A 15,245-nucleotide genomic window follows, 5' to 3' on the forward strand; every position below is an offset into this window, starting at 1 on the left:
GCCTGTAATTTTACAGTCAGGAGCTGATTGGCTGGTGATCAAGTACCAGGCACTTTATCACGTTGCCTCCCTTATCACTGCTTCATACATCTATCTACCCCATAGTTCCATCCCTGGTACTAAAGGGTGATGGATCTTAGTTGCTTTAGGGTATTCCAGTGCATGGAAGCACAACCTGTTTCTCTTGAGCTTTTGTGCAACTGCATGTACCATCACAACCTGCTAGCCTTCCCAAGCAGTTGCCGATGTGTTTAGTAGTGTCTGTGGGGTAAATTTACTAAGACTGGAGTTCTATTAAAGATGTAAATTGTCCATAGCAACCAATGAGATTCTATCTATTATCTTCTAGAAAGTTCTACATAAATCAGTAGAATCTGATTGGTAGCTATGCACAACATCCCATCTTCAAAATAACTCCCATCTTAGTAAATTTACCCATGTCTGTCTTGGTTGACCCATGCTTGTTGTACAATGTACGGACAATACACCTTTTCTTGTTTAACCCTTTGTAGTTCCTTGTGGTAAAGCTGCGTGTCATTAGAATATAAACAAATAACTGTAAAGCCCTGTACACATGCATCGATTTTTGGCTATTTTCGATTCAATATTGCTTATAGAAGCAAAATCGAATCCACATCGAATGTTTTTTAGGACACTTTCGATCTACTTTCATTTTGAAGCACTCTCCCGTTTTTCTCAAAATCGAACAGAAAAATCTACTGTGCAGCCAAGGAAATGTCGAATTCGATCCAGTAAATCGAATGTGTCTAATGTACCATGAATGTAAATTGAATTCGATATCGACTTCTATATCTAATGCTTAAGTACAGATCTAATGCCAAATTGAATGGGAAGATCTAATGCCAGATCTAATAGAAAATCGAATCTAACATCAAATCAAAAGTAAATCGAAGCGTGTGTACATAGCTTTAGAGATTGAATTATGCATCAACATAAATAATGAAGGCGTGCTAGGTAACCTGCGCCATTCGATCTCTCTGACAACAAGGAGTCTGCAGCCTTCTAACAACACCAACTGAAGCAAGGATGACCCATATACGGTTCAGCTGTATCTCTTTAGTTGGTACATTAGCGCATTATGCAAGTCAGTGACGGCAGTGTAAGTTAGAACAGCAAATATGAAAGAATACTTAGTCACAAGGTAATTGAAAGTTAGTGGTAGAAATTACTAAAAGATGATATTGTGTACTATAGAGAAAAAGGGGTGAAGTAGTCCCAAGGCGCAAAGCCAGAATCCTGCTGCCGTACAATGGAGAGTGAGGATCACCAAAATCCTCTTGTAGTCGATATTCTTGGAAGAACCAAAGTGTGACAGGCGCTGGAATCTTTGTTTATCCCCTTGAAGACGTGGTCATCTATGGACGTCTCATATGTGGTAAATGTATAAAAGAAAGCAAAAAGCATGTGTTAGTGCATGGGTCCTCAAACTGCGGCCCTCCAGATGTTGTGAAACTACAAATCCCAGCATGCCTTGCCACAGTTTTAACACTCCCTTATAGCAAACCTGTGGCAAGGCATGCTGGGATTTGTAGTTTCACAACATCTGGAGGGCCGCAGTTTGAGGACCCATGTTTAGTGGAATGACTATAATGCTGACAGAGATGGGGTACAAATATAGTGGATGGATTCCCGTACCCTCACTCATACAGTGATCAATGTGCAGACACATCAAGGTATCTTTGTTTTTTTCTTTCCCTGGGACACCACTAACTTATCACCAATTGTGCACAGTGGTGTCCCAGGGAAAGAAAAAACCAAAGATACCTTGATGTGTCTGCACATTGATCACTTTGTGTGAGTGACGGTACGGGAATCCATCCACTATATTTGGACCCCATGCTTTTTGTTTTCTTTTATACATTTACCACATATGAGACGTCCATAAATGACCACGTCTTTAAGTGGATAAACAAAGATTCCAGCGCCTGTCACACTTTGGTTCTTCCAAGAGTATTGTGTACTATATTAATACTTTTTTTATTTTTTATAAAGTGAGATATATATATATATATATATATATATATATATATATATATATATTATGCTTAATAAAAACCTTTTTTCAGTGGCATGAAAAATAATTTAATAAAATAAATGTACTTATATATAACTATTTTTGGCGGGATGGAATACAGTCAGAGCTTGGTGCGGGATGCTGGCCAAATGCAGTAACAATTTTTAACCCTTTGAGTCCCAACTTTCTTTTTTTTTTTTTTTGGTGCAAAACTTTAATTAATTGACTTCAGATCATTTACCGGCAATAACTAAAGTGATTCATATTCCTCGACTTCAAACCCTGGCATTTTTAGCGGATATTTTGCACATCTCTTACAGCAACGTTGGCACTCATGGGGTTAAAACGGCAGTTGTTTAAAATACATGGTTTTGCTGTGAAAATGGTTGCTGCGTAAAAAAAACAAAAATAAAAAGGTCCGAGTTCATCTGGCATCCTTACCTCAGGTGAACTTGAACTGTTTGTGTAAATAATTGGTCTCATGTCAACTTCATCCATAGCGATTAAGCCCAAATTGTCTTCATATTGATTTTGTCTTATATTGATTATTCTAGCAGTCCGGGTCTCCGTAGTTATTTACTAATCTATAGCTACTATCAGTTTAAAATAGAAAAACCTTAAACCCACCACGCAACTTGTAGCGTGTCCGCCCATAGAATCCACCAAATTATTTTTCAGTGGCAAGTAAAATAAAACATTAACATAAACTGGTCTCCACCTAACCCATTTGGGTGTATTCAGTGCAGCTGGCCAGGTGGTTAAACGGCGGGGATCGCCAAAAACAAGCGATCCTCACCTTTTCATCCCCGTGCCATCTGCTCACCCTATTCAACGCACTTGGGAAATTCTCGCTATCAGAGGACAGCAAGGATGCCCCAAACAGCTTGGCTCATGGCTAATGCATTTAGCCGCGAGCCTCGCTGATTTAGCGGCAGCATACGCTGTCTCCCCCTCGCTCCCAAAAAAACTGGCGGGTGTAGGGGGTCCGTTGAATACTGACCCTGTGAGCTGTGACAGTAAGCATTCAGCACTACTCTCTGTCACAGCTTGCAGAAAGAATTGAATACACCCCATTAACATGCATGTATCAGAAGTACAGTGCGTTCAAGGTTTACAGTGGGTTAAAAGGTTCTGTCAGGGAAAGTAGGACACACAACAGTAGCGCACACAGGAGGAGTTTCCAAGTACCCAGAAACCCCCCTGACAGCCCAAATTGTTTTTCAAGAGAGACATACTTGTCTCTGTTATAATCAAACCAAGAAGAACTAACAGCGTGTATGGTGCATGGATAGAGTGGGGAGATCGTATGTGTACTAAAATGATTGCACCTTAGCGCCACCTGTCTTAGACTGTCTAAAAGGACTTCTGTATACGTCTCTAAAAAAGGTAGGTAACATATGAAAAGAGGAATGGAGACCCAAGCTAAGTGGCAGAGGATTATTTGATCAGTCTTAACTCTATCTTGTCTCTATCTCTACAATTACCGTGGGCTGCCCGCGACCAGAGCTGCCCGGCTACGGATGGTTCGGCTATCAGCGCTTCCGCATCAGGGGGCTTTTCTTACTAATAACCAAAGCACCTGATGCAGAACAATGAGTCCGCTTAGAAACTGTCACGATTTCCTACCCAAACCTGCTGCGCAGCCACAACGCCATTATTACAGGTGGGGAGAGGGGGAAATGCTGGTGCCGCTGCAATGCCCGGCAGGAGGGAGAGGGAAGAGAACCGGTGCCGATGAGGATGCCGGCTGGGGAGGGCTGCTGCTGAAGAGGAGTGGGGGGGGGGGAGGTGCTGCTGCTGCTTATGAGTATTTGGGAGGAGGGCTAGGCACCTCAGGGGCAACTCAGATCTAGGCTACGAAGGTGGAAGATTAGGTTAGGCTGCGGGGAGGAGAAATTAGGGTTAGGCTGAGGGGTGGGGGGTTAGATTTAAGCAGTGGAGTATGGGGTTAAGGGTCCTTCAGGATGCCAGCAGACCTGCATATGTATCCCATATATATGTGTATATACACGCACATACATTTGGAAACCCCCCATAAAATTCCTGCTTTGCCCCTGCACAAGACCGCTATGTTGATTATTGCCATTAGCCAATATGTACCTCTTGAATCGCCCTCCTAGTCACAGTGTTTACCATTGCACAGGAACCCTAACCCTGGCATAGTTTATAGCAGTTATTTGAATCTGCATCTTATTGGCACTGCTCAGTCTGGACCAGAGACCCGGAGCTGCGACACCAGTCACACTGAAACTATCTCTATATGTACACAGAGCTCTGAACGATAATGTAACCTCATATGTTACAATCCACCCAGATGGAACACACAAATACCCACAACACAAACGGTTAGAACAGATAATCTGCTGTATGATCTGGCGATTGTCTTACCTTCCGCTACGGAACACAACCCTGAGCCGATCAAGACACTGCTGACATTGCTTTAACAGTGAAGAATTTAAAAGTAAATTCCAGTGACCGTAGCTATTAACGAGCTCCTACCTTGCACTGAACATTCCTCCTGCAAGAAAGGCTTTGCAGTGAGCTTAGTATCGGATAGGAAGGAAGTGAAGACATTTCCTGAGTACTGCTCCTTGCCGAGCTGTAGTGACCTGACTGCTGCATGGCTGTGGTAACATCCAGCGTCCGCTCGTTCTGCACTTGTTTTCCAACCTGTACTCTGCTCAGAAAGTTTCAGCTACACTTGGCAGGCTGGCTCAGCCACTCCCTGCTGACTGTTTACAGGAGAAGAGAATGGCTTCAGAGAGATACGCAGTGATGAGATTACAGTGAGAGACAGACACGCAGGTGCCTGATGCTCTCACTGCTCTCTTCACGTCCTCTCACCCATTTCCTGCTGAGTAAATACGCAGCATACACACATCAGAGACATCCCAAGTACCATAAAATGCAGCCGTACGTAAAATACTGTACATTGGGCGGTGCGAATGTTTGCAAATATACATGTAATGTTTATGGCTGAAGGTACTTCACATGAGCCTGTTATGTACACAGGAAACTTGGTGAAAAACAAAATAATAAGCCCCTGACAGAGATCACTATTATCTGAGACCTAGAAACAGGGACAGACGGGGATCACTGCCCACTCAGACCCAGAAACAGGGACAGACGGGGATCACTGCCCTCTCAGACCCAGAAACAGGGAGAGGACTACCATCTCAGACTCAGAAACAGGGACAGGCGGGGATCACTGCCCTCTCAAACCCAGAAACAGGGACAGACGGGGATCACTGCCCTCTCAGACCCAGAAACAGGGAGAGGACTACCATCTCAGACTCAGAAACAGGGACAGGTGGGGATGACTGCCATCTCAGAAACAGGGACAGGCGGGGATGACTGCCATCTCAGACCCAGAAACAGGGACAGGCGGAGATGACTGCCATCTCAGACCCAGAAACAGGGACAGGCGGGGATGACTGCCATCTCAGACCCAGAAACAGGGACAGGCGGAGATGACTGCCATGTCAGAAACAGGGACAGGCGGAGATGACTGCCATCTCAGACCCAGAAACAGGGACAGGCGGGATGACTGCCATCTCAGACCCAGAAACAGGGACGGGTGGGGATCACTGCCCTCTCAGACCCAGAAACAGGGACAGGCGGGGATGACTGCCATCTCAGACCGAGAAACAGGGACAGGCGGGGATGACTGCCATCTCAGACCCAGAAACAGGGACAGGCGGAGATGACTGCCATGTCAGAAACAGGGACAGGCGGAGATGACTGCCATCTCAGACCCAGACCCAGAAACAGGGACAGGCGGGAATGACTGCCATCTCAGACCCAGAAACAGGGACAGACAGGGATCACTGCCCTCTCAGACCCAGAAACAGGGACAGGCGGAGATGACTGCCATCTCAGACCCAGAAACAGGGACGGGTGGGGATGACTGCCATCTCCGACCCAGAAACAGGGACAGGCGGGGATCACTGCCATCTCAGACCCAGATACAGTGCCCTTCTGCTCCACGTACCTCCCTGGGCTCACCTTAGGACACCTGCGTTAGTGTGACAGGTGTACAGCCCCACCTGTGCATGGTTAGACAGGTTAGTGTGGCTGCCATAATATAATAGCATATGAGGTCCAGTTGATGACAGAAGGTGTGAGTACTATATCCTATTCCTTTAATTACTGTGATGACTAATACACTAATCAGTAGGAAGGAAGGAACACTCCAGGTTGAACTAGGTGACATGCACTATTTACATTATCTTACAAATGTCAGGTCATTGTCAGGAAAATATTTAGCAGGCACCAGACTATACAAATATATACTTGTATAGTAAAATGAATGAGCCGGTGAGGCTACCTGTCTCCTCCTGAACACCCTTCTGCTCTGCATACAGCTGCGTGTACACCCGGCTCACGTCATGCTGTCAGGGGTGGATTTAGGGATGAGGGCGCCCCTAGGCACAACAATAATGTTTACTAAGTAGGACAGTTTATAGGGGCAGTATCTGCATGTCCTATCCATTTACACTCTATTTAAGATGGAATATAGTACAGTACAGTGGATATTTTGCAGTTATTGGTACATTTTGGGCTGACAGTACTATCACAGGCATCCAAGTGCCGCCCCCAAACATGTGCCGCCCCTAGGCCGGTGCCTCACGTGCCTAATGGGAAATTCGGCTCTGCATGCTGTATGGAAGTGTGTGCTAGAGGAGAATGTCATTCAGGCTCTCACAGGGGCAATGTGTAACGTTATATCAATCAGATCAGAACCCTGTAGTTCTAATGCTTCCGGCCAGATTGAATTAGCTGCGAGCTGCACGTATAGATCTGCCTGTTACAGTAGCAGGGCTGCCGGGATAAATCTGGGTCTTAGTGCATCTACTGCCTAACCACAGCATTGGCCTTTTATCTACTGCTCCTTGCGCGGCTTCTTTCCAACTCGGTGCCCCCCTCCAGAGGCCGGTGTCCACAGGCAATTTCCTAAAGCTGCCTAGTGGTGGCACCTGCCCTGAATATAAGCCCCCCTCCTCCACTGCAACCCAAGTTCACAATATGCAACACTGCAGTGGGTGAATGGGGGAGGCAGTGTGTGACAGGAAAACAGTGGGTGACAGGTGCAATAGTCAGCCCTGGTGCATTGCACCTGCACACCAATGGTAGTTCTGCCTAGTGAAGGGTGGGGGTGTTATTGTATAGTTTGGAGGGTCACATCCTGTCTCAGCAAGGTGCAGTACAAGTAATGCTGCCCCATATTTGTGGGATACATAGCTTTCATCCACCAGCACGAAACCCCCAGCAGTTCTATGAGTAGAGAATATCATGTGTCCGTTGTGTTGTCATTGCAATGGCATAATGTGTTTGATAGTACTATGATTTCTGGTAAATCGGACTCACGTGCTGATGAATCATAAGAGGATAAGAAAAGTATTCTCAGAACAGCAATTTTTATACCGGTTAACTTGAGGCCAATGAGAGGTCTGACACCCTGAGACCGCCATTGTGATTGACGTTCTCAGCATATCTATATATATTGTCTAGTGTTACTACCAAAATCTACAGGAGGCCAGAACTCTGGTGACAGAATGGCGTTGCTGCCAGATGTCCATTCCTCCTCTTGTGCAGAGGTCAGAGAGGCTGATTTACGTTTTGGAAAGCCGCCTGAACTGAAAGGGTTAAATTAAACCGGACACATTCGGCTGAACTAGTCAGACATTGTATTTTTCAGCTGAAGCATCCAATCTCTCCAAAGCCTTTAGCGATTAGAAATGCTTGAATGATTACTATGTGGCAGAAAGGACTTTAATCCCCAGATCTGTTTACAGACACGGGTCCAGGCTGTCCGGTGGGGCAAAGGCCCCTGCACAGGCCTGTGGCTCCACGTCTCATTAGGAGAGTCATTTTATCCCTGTGTGTCTGCCCTAACAGAAGGCAGCAGAGACCAGCCAGTGACAGGGATTTATTACACCTGTAAAATACCGGGAACAGAACTGCATTCATATTTAAATAGTATTTTTTTTTTTTTACTTTATCTACGCACTCTACTAAATCCCTGCTAGATAATAAGGCTTTGGTGGGATCCCAGGGGACAGGCTGGCACCAACGTACTGTTATTGGGAAAGGAAAGGGTTTAGCAAAGTTCTTAAATAAAATCTTTTTAAGCAATTAGTGCTTTACTTGTTTTCAAGTGGAAGCTCTGAAATGGTTTGTGTCTGTATCTGGCACTCTGATAGTCGCCGGACTCTCAGGGGGAAATTTTACTAAAGGTGCGTACACACGGGGGCGATTTCCTATAATATTGCGGGAAATATTGCCCACGATGGGAGTGTGCACCGGTGATATATCGCCGGGTGCGCGCTCCCGTTTTTACCCCTGTAGTGATCGCTGGTCGCAGGAACATGCTCCTGCGACCAGCTGATTAGCACTGCCGGGCTCCCCCCGGCAGTTTCTTTTTCATCAGTGATCATCTCTGGTCGCTGATGAAAAGGAGAAACTGAGCAATATATTCAGTATTGCAATATACTCAGCATATATGGCTGAGCAATATATCTCCCCCGTGTGTACGGGGCTTTAGATGAGAGTTCTATTTCAGGTGGGAAGTTCTATGGGCAACCAATCAGATGTGATCTATTATCTTCAAGAAGGTGCTAGATAAATAAGAACTAGATTCTGATTGGTTGCCCATAGCAACATCCCATGTGAAATAGAACTCTCATCTTAGTAAATTTCCCTCTCTGTAACAAGTCACAGTTAACCACATGTATTATTTATGTTGTTACCAGTTTCTTATATAGCGCACCAGGGGCAAACGCAGGATTTTCAGAAGGGGGTTTCCAGAGGGGCAGAGCAAAGCACGGAGATGGACACTTAGGTGACCCAGTATATGTCGAGTCAGTTAAAGTATTATAGATAGACCAAATGTATATAAATAATAATAATAAAAAAATAAATATATATATATATATATATATATATATATATATATATACTTGGCTGGTCGGCCTGGCACTCTCCCAAAGCGTTAGTGCCCCGGTGCCCTCCGGAAAATATTAGTATGGATTTGAAGAAAACAAGCTGCGGCACTCAAGGGTCTTGTAAAAGGTCAATTAGCATTTATTTCATAAATGCAAAGAAATCCGACGTTTCGGGGATCAAGTCCCCGTTTTCAAGGTGTAGGTGAGACGGAAGTAAGGGGAGGACCGGAAATGCGAGGGACTTCTCTGTTCACCCCCAGGTGTTTTTCAAACTTATTAACACTGGGCTAACGGCAGTAGAAATAGCGTTTCCGCATTTCCGGTCCTCCCCTTACTTCCGGGGTTGGTCTAATGGGTGCAGGGGTATAAATACCGGCTTAATGTATACTCCTCTCCAAGCCTTGAAAAAGACAGGTTGTCCTGTCGAAACGCGTTGGCAGGAGAGGAGCCTTGCTGTACTGCCTTGGGGAGATTTACCACTTGCATGCGGTTATGATTGGGGTATAAGGCCAATACCCCAGTCACCAGGTACCGTGCTTTTTACATCTGGTTTCCCCCATTATTCTGTTTTTACACCAATAAAGTGTACACCCCTTTCCTGAAAGAGGCCTTTCTGTCTTTTATATGGTGCAAATTATGGATACATATTGCAACTGAGAGACCTGGGTCCCTTTCCCTAAGTAAAGAAACCTTTATGCGCCTGTACCAGCAATTCCGACTTGTGAGTACGGTACGCATCCGGTTATCCAAATCCACCTGTGGTGAAATCCCCTAGTGTTGCCAAAGATACCTTTATGAGCACATAATCTCAATCTTGAGTGTGAGTACGGGTACGCTACTGAAGAACCCTCTCCCGTGTTGTTATAAAGAGCATTTCCCTATCATTAAAGTTCTAACCCTTATCATTATTTCTTTCCATTCCTTTCATTGGATGTGTAAACACCTCTTCATCGCCCTTGGTCCCTTTCTGTACAAATTGCATCCACGTGGGGTTGAGTGGTGACCCCTTCTTTCGGACCGGCAGAAGAAGAGTGACTGCGCCTTGGGACTGATTACTTTTTGTTTGTTTGAATGAAGGGGTTCTGTTACATAACTTCCAGGGTGGTAGAGGATGTTTAATACGCAGAGGAGGGGTGTATAGTGGAGTGTGCCTATTATTCATAATTTTCTGGTGGGGGGACAGCTTGCTTGACTGCAGATATCTCCAGTTCCCAGAAATAGATTTCTTAGATTTTAATAGATTTAAAAACTAGAAAATCCCACCTACGAAATGCTATTGGGCACTAGGGGATCAGAGTTCAGGAGGCAAAGCAATCTGCCAACAAGTATATAAAACTACATACCAGGTGTGTGGAGCTGGAGCAGTAACCAGCTGCTGGAAGGCTGATATCTCTGGTTCTGGGAACAGTAGAGACAAGCTACTAGTGTCCATCAAAGGGGGAGAGTTTTTGGAATATACCATCAGAAAAACTCTGTCAGACAGAACCTGAAATATCTGACTGGGAAGAGCAATTAACAGGCTTGGATGGGGACCACTGCTTTGAAGTCAGATATCTCCGGTTCCCAATGGCCGATTTTTAAAGGGCCTTTAGACTCCTGGGGGGTTTCTGGGTACTCAAAACCCCCCCCTGCGTGCGCTACTGCGCACACATATTCTGCAGTGCTTTACAGAGTATATTTGGACATTCACATCAGTCCCTGCCCCAGTGGAGCTTACAATCTATATTCCCTACCACATGTACACGCACACACAGATTTACCTCTGTAATTGAATGTATGGGTCATAGGGTCGGCAGTCTTAAGTTTGACCACTATTTGTCGACAGGACATAGGTCAACACTTATGTGGCTTAGGTTGTCAGGGTCGAAAGGTCAACACAAGTAATAGGGAGACATGAAAAAAAAAATCGACCTGAGTTTTTCACGGTTTTGTTTGTGTTTGTCGACATGCGTACGTACATACGACATGGACACCATATAAGCGTGCTGTGTCCCCACGCATGGTGCGCAAGCTTCAGACACAGTGCTTTGATGCGCTTGCCACAATATGGTACTTGTTTCCTAGCACGGCGCCCATCGCATCGCAGACCATAAGGCATACGATGGTATGCGATGCGATGTTACGCGATGGCAGCCGATGTTATACAATTTTAAATTGTATACCATTGCATTGTATGCCATTGTATGTCATATACAATGGTATACGATTTAAAATTGTATAAGCACCCTAATGGGTGTTTTCAATGTTAAATGTGCCCCCTATAAGATAATTAATTGTATAAGCACCGTAATGGAGGCTTACTATGTTAAAAGTACCCCCAACGCCACCCCCACTATCAACGCCAACCCGAAGCGTGGCGAGTCCGCGAGGGGCAGCGGTACGCGTCTTCCGACCTTTTCATACCCCCACTATCCATGTCGACGTGGAGTTGATTTTATATAGTGTGGCGAGCGCAGCGAGCCACCGTGCCCGAATCGTGGCGAGCCCCGCGTATTACTTTACATGTGTTCCGGGCTCGGTGGCTTGCTGTGCTCGCCACACTATATAAAATCAACTCCACGTCGACGTGGATAGTGGGGGTATGAAAAGGTCGGAGGACGTGTACCGCCGCCCCTCGCGGGCTCGCTGCGCTCGCCACGCTTCGGGTTGCCATTGATAATGGGGGTGGCGTGGGGGTGCATTTAACATTGTAAGCACCCATTAGGGTGCTTATACAATTTAAAATCGTATAGGGGCTTATACAATTTGGCATCGCATCGCATGCCATATGCCGGCATGCAATGCGATGAGATAGCATACAACTTAATATCGTGGGTGCCATGCTAGGAAACAAGTACCCACAATATAATAGTCTCCCTCTATGTCCACTATAGTGAATGATAAACACCTGTTTTGTAAAACAAATACTGGGAAAAGGTCATGTCGACCTTTTTCATGGCAACTCTGTATAGGAAATGATACAGTTTGTACAACTCTAAACTCTATCATCTAACCAGGGAAATAGTTAAAAGGAAATTTTGTGCACATAAATAATTCTCAATCTAGAATATGAATACATTAATAGTACCGCTATGACTAGATATTATTCATCTAGTTTCCAGCATAATGCAGTAAGTAAATGGACCACGCTGACTTCATTAGGAATATTCTGCTACCGAGCAGTGATATCATTGCAATACACACAGCATTTTTAGTTACTGTATGTGCTATAGACTCACCTGAATGTCCTGACTAGGAAGCCTGGCGCGTGTAGCGGGGATGACTGAAGCATTTCGCATAAGAGACATGAGAACGCACAGGTTTCAGATCTTTAAGCACGGCGGACATATTACTACACAGCATACTACTACAGACAGAGACTGGAGCACAGCTCCTGGCAGTGCTAAACTCACTGTGTATACATGTGACCTCGCACACACACAATCCTTGCCGGCTTTAGCCGCCTCTTCTGATTGGCTGCAAGCTTTATTATAAAAACAAGCTCACCATAGCCCTAGCCCTAAGCAATTTTGACAGCAGGGACAAGGCGCTTTAATAGGGCTTCTTGTTCGTTGCCTTTAGGCTTCTCCAGTCAGCTATAAGCTTTTGTTTTCATTAAAGCATGGGGGGAAGATGTGACCCTTCGTGAAAGCCACAGCACTGAGGCAGCATGAAGACCGTTTACATTATTTTTAGGTTGGGACATGATGAATAGGTGGGTTGGGGGAAAAAACTGAAAGGGTAGGACCAGTTTAGGAAAGCCACAAAATGTATTACTTCTACATATTACACCCTGGATTCCTGACCTCTATAGCTGCATGTGCTGAAATGAAATATAAAATATTGAAGTTGAAAAACATTCTGTAATGTTATAGTTAATAGTGATTTTCTGTTTTGTTAAAGGAGTTGTACAGCTGCCCAGCATTCGATGTAACTAGGATGTCGGTTACACAGGAAACCGATATCACTGCCATCATCTCCTGCTAATCCACATACCCACTCTGCTCACACAGAGCAGGATTCTCTAAACGGAAAATGCGGTAAAAACACAGTTATCTGGGTTTTTACTGCATTTTGATATGCAGGAAAATCCGCTCAGCGATACCCCATTGAAGCCTATGGGCTTCTTAACGCCACACCGACACCCCCCCCCCCCCCCCTCCACCTGTGTCTGGGCAGCACAGCACTGTGTTGCCCGGACCTGTGACCTCCTACCTGCACTGTAAATCCTCTTCCGGGTGCTGGGAAGAGTAAGAGAGCCCACCGCAGCAGCACCCAGCCGGGTGAGGAAGGGAGGGGGGAGCCGCCGGACCTGCTGCACATCGCCGGCCACAACGCGAAGGACAGCTCTTAACGCAAGAGCTGTCCTTTGCCATAATTATCGCATGTTAGTGCATATGCGATAATTATGTCTGCGGTAGCCGGCAAAGTGTGGGCGCAAATGTTAGAGAATCCCGCCCAAAGGGAGGAAATTTAAGGTCCCACACCACTGATTGTAGTCCGTTAACACACCCTGTTACCAGTGGGTATGGGGTCCTACATCGGAGGAAGAGTTCAGTGCCACAGATGGCAGTTTACTCCCTGATGTCAGGGTTTGGGGTCTTACAGAGGAGGAATAATTCAGTGCCATACAGGGCAACTTACAGCCATTCACATGCGCCATAGGTGACACAATGCACTCAGCCAAAAACAGTGCTTAATAGCCCCTTTAAATGTTATTCTAAATGGAACTATTATCGATTTTAATTTGAAAAGCTTAATTACTTTTTATTTAACCCTTTGGGTTCCAAGTGAATTTGTTTAAAAAAAATATTGTTTGTTGTTCATCATAATGACCTGACATTTTTACCTTTTAAAATATAATCTTCTTTCACAACCTTTTCTTATTGTGAGCGACACTGGCATTTTTAGCAGGTGTATTGCACATCTCTCAGAGATATTGGCCCTCAAAGGGTTAATGTTACACCACACATTTAACCAGCTAATGTTCTAGTGAAAGAATAGTCAGCATTTAATGTCTATAGAAACTTTCTTGTGGGTACATTTTTTTTCAATCAAAAGGCTTCCAATATATCATTAGGTTGCAAAACCGTCCCCTGCTGCATTTGGAAAGCATTCAAAGCATTGTAGGAATGCTCGCAGCCAGCACAATAACATTGTGCAACTTTTGTGATTTACAGCACCAAGGGCCGTGCCTGTTGTTGTGCTGGAAATACTAATACAGTATGTGTTATCTCGGTACTTATGTAGTATCTGGGCTGCCGATTTCTAAATCGGGTACATCGCATCGCATCGCATGCGACCATCGGATGCGATGCGATGTGATGCGATGCGATGACCCGATTTTTCCATAGGAATCAATGTTAAAATGGACTGAGTCCATTTTAACATGGAATTCAATGGGAAAAAGGGGTCCTTTTCATACCCCTACTATCCAAGTGGGCATGGAGTTGGATATAAACCTGTGGCGAGCGTAGCGAGCCACCGAGCCCGAAGCGTGGCGAGCGTAGCGAGCCCCGCGAGGGGACACAGAATACCGTCCCCTCGCGGGGCTCGCTTCGCTCGCCACGCTTCGGGCTCGGTGGCTCGCTGCGCTCGCCACAGGTTTATATCCAACTCCATGCCCACTTGGATAGTAGGGGTATGAAAAGGACCCCTTTTTCCCATTGAATTCCATGTTAAAATGGACTCAGTCCATTTTAACATTGATTCCTATGGAAAAATCGGGTCATCGCATCCGATGGTCGCATGCGATGCGATGCGATATCGCATCGCATCGCATCGCATCTGATTGTATGCCTTAACTTAAGGCATACAATCAAAAAATCGGCAGCCCAGATACTACATAAGTACCGTTATCTCTGTATTTTACACTGCATGGGTAAATGGCTTACACAACAGGATAAATGTCATTGTAACCGATTGGTTCCGTTCTAAGCATTATATACACTATTGGCTGTGCTCATCGTGTTATGCGTTACTGTTTATTAAACATTTTCATTTTTTTAATGCAAGGGAATGACATACCTGGGTGAATTAGAATGTTCTAAGGAAAACGTCAGGATACAATTACAGTTTCCAGTAGTAAAAAGGTTTTGCTTTCTCCCCCTTTTATGTTATTTTATTTACTAGAATTCATTTGTACAGCGACAGTGTATTCCATTGTGCTCTACAATTGGGAACACACAGTAATAAAATGTCTGGTACGCACCAGAACGATCCTGATTGTTGGTAGATCGTTAGCAGATCGTGTGATGGTTGCATGATCTGTTGGAGTGCACGATCTG

General features: G+C 45.1%; 2 protein-coding genes across 6 annotated transcripts in view; one reads left to right on the plus strand and one right to left on the minus strand.

Moving 5' to 3' along the window:
• Nucleotides 1–15,245, plus strand: part of CHLSN (cholesin) — a 236,532-nt gene that overhangs the window by 136,656 nt on the left and 84,631 nt on the right. The window lies entirely within an intron of this gene.
• The window catches only part of GPR146 (G protein-coupled receptor 146), a 43,490-nt gene that overhangs the window by 4,451 nt on the left and 23,794 nt on the right, over nucleotides 1–15,245 (minus strand). Inside the window, exon 1 of one of the 5 annotated variants that reach the window (XM_083153116.1) lies at nucleotides 12,198–12,322. The exons of 1 other annotated variant lie outside the window; for it this stretch is intronic. The gene's annotated coding sequence lies outside the window, so the exon portion shown is untranslated. Of the gene's footprint in view, nucleotides 1–1,269; nucleotides 1,294–4,423; nucleotides 4,819–12,197; nucleotides 12,323–15,245 lie in introns of those variants that run through there. 3 more of the 5 variants (XM_083153115.1, XM_083153114.1, XM_083153117.1) reach the window with 3 other exon arrangements.

Source organism: Crinia signifera, chromosome 7 (genome assembly GCF_055691185.1).
Source record: "Crinia signifera chromosome 7, ASM5569118v1, whole genome shotgun sequence".
Classification (NCBI taxonomy): domain Eukaryota; kingdom Metazoa; phylum Chordata; class Amphibia; order Anura; family Myobatrachidae; genus Crinia; species Crinia signifera.